We start from the raw sequence: 2,319 nt of genomic DNA on the forward strand, positions 1-2,319 counted from the left end.
TCCTGATCAGATCTATTCCCGTGTCCTCGCCTCGCGTCTTTTTGTGTATTTTTGCACCTGAGCCTTCTTTTTACAATGCCAGTAACCTTGTGTAGAGGTGACGAGTCTTTTTCTTAAACCTCTCTCTCTCTCTCTCTCTCTCTCTCTCTCTCTCTCTCTCTCTCTCTCTCTCTCTCTCTCTCTCTTTCCTCTCAATATCTCTATTTATCTATCCCTTTCTATATATCTCTCTATGTATCTCTCTCTCTCTCTCTCTCTCTCTCTCTTATCTATTTTCTTTTTATCTCTTTCTACAATCCTTATACAATCTTGTTTGACAATTTCAGTTTTACTTATTTTCTTCCCTTCCCGTTTAGCTTATCCATTTTCATGTAACCCCCGTCGTCTTAGATTTATTCTACATTATCCGCTTATTTATTTATTCTTTATCTTCTTATCTAAAATATTTATCTATTTCAAGTGTATCATTATTTATTTATTTGTATATTTCTATTTTATCATTATCAATTAATTTATTTATCTTTATTTATTTAGTTACTATATTTGTTTGCTTTTAATTTCTTACTTTTCCACATCCACCAGACACTGTAACCACGTTATCCACATTAACCTTCTCTGCCAAGGGGTCATCCCTCAGCTGAATAATATCGCCTGGCGGCAACCTAAATAAATACTAATATCGTATAATGTAGCTAAAGGGTTGTCTCTCCTCTCACAGTCTTCCCCTCGATTACCTGATCCTCCACGTCATTCACTCGGAGGCCGACTTTCAAGTGGGAGGTGGAGGGGGAGTGCCGAATTCATCTGGGGGTATGATTAGGAAATTGTAAGTAATAATAATAATAACAATGATAATAGTAATAATGATACTACTACTTTTGCTTCTGCTGATAATAATGATAATACTTAAATGAAAGTAAGTAGATTGAATAAACAAATAAATAGAATTGATAAGTGAACGGGCGGGGAGGCGACCCAAACATCGGCCTAAAAAATCCAGCGGTTTGCCATAACTGACAGGGCTTGCCCTACCAGTGGATTTCTCACTTCGTGATAGTGGGATGGTGAGTTTTCTTAAATAAATGAACAAATAACTTAAATAGAAAATAGATAAATGTTCGTTACAATGTACGATAGGTCTTTGTCACGCTCTCTCCGTCTTGGCCTTGATCTTACGTCCAATCAAAGCCCAGCAAGTTGGTCTTTTCGAAATGTGCCCAGGATTACGTCTGGGTTCTTTTTATCGTGATGTACCGAATTATTGAAAAAAAAAACAATGCAATTCTACAACCCAATCTTAGTTATGAAATGCCAGTGTGACCGATACATCTGCATGTATGTTGTGGACCCATTAAAAAAAAAAAAAAAAAAAAAAAAAAAAGGAAAAGAAAAACGCAACAATAGAAACATATTCGGTGAAAAATGAGTAGCGTTCCAAAACCAGAACTACTGTATTAATCAACACTTTTCGCCATGGTGAACACTGGATGGAGCATCTGTGTTTGACACCAGCCGGCGAAAAGGGAGCTGCATTTTCACCAAAGCCGTGAAATGGAAATTTGACTCTGATTAACAAGATCGGATGACTGTGGCATCGCTTTACAATTAACAATGTTAATTAGCTTTTTCATAGTTTAGAGGTTGTTATGGTTAAGATGTTGCTTCGTCCGGGCCGAAGACGCGCGCACGCGCACGCGCACACACTCGCATTATATATCAGTCATTATTTTTATCATTTCAGGAGAGGACGGTAGGGAGGGAGAGGAGTTAGGGGATTCTTTCTACTGCCATGGTTCTTAACCTGGGGGTACGAGACATGATAGCCAGTGCAATGGTACGGTATATTTACCATGAGAAAGCAAAACATATATTTTCCTAATTGTTCTCTTACTATAATCGTCTCGGTTACTTTTTTTAAAGTCAGTGCTTAACAATTTTTTTTTTACACGTTTGTATCACTAATAGCTTTTATATGTTTGCATTGTATCTTTATTGGATGAGGGTACGACAAAATTGTCTGAGATATCAAGAGGCACAGGCACTGAAAAAGATTAAGAATCCACGGACAAAAACCGTCCGGTAGTAAGCAAAATGTTGTAATCCTCTTTCTTTCCTCTTTATTGTTTCTATTATTTTAATTGTATATTATTATTTGGTTTGATTTATTTGTTTATTTTTAATTTGTGTATATATATCAAATTATTTAATTTTGTATTTATTTGCTTATTCATATTTTTCTGCATGCGTCCTCATTATGGAGCGAAAGGTCTCCTGTCGGCTTGCCTCGTCATTGTAACTTACAATAGGAAAAAAAAAAAA

Source organism: Oratosquilla oratoria, chromosome 27 (assembly GCF_046742065.1).
Source record: "Oratosquilla oratoria isolate Oo_2021 chromosome 27, ASM4674206v1, whole genome shotgun sequence".
Taxonomy (NCBI): domain Eukaryota; kingdom Metazoa; phylum Arthropoda; class Malacostraca; order Stomatopoda; family Squillidae; genus Oratosquilla; species Oratosquilla oratoria.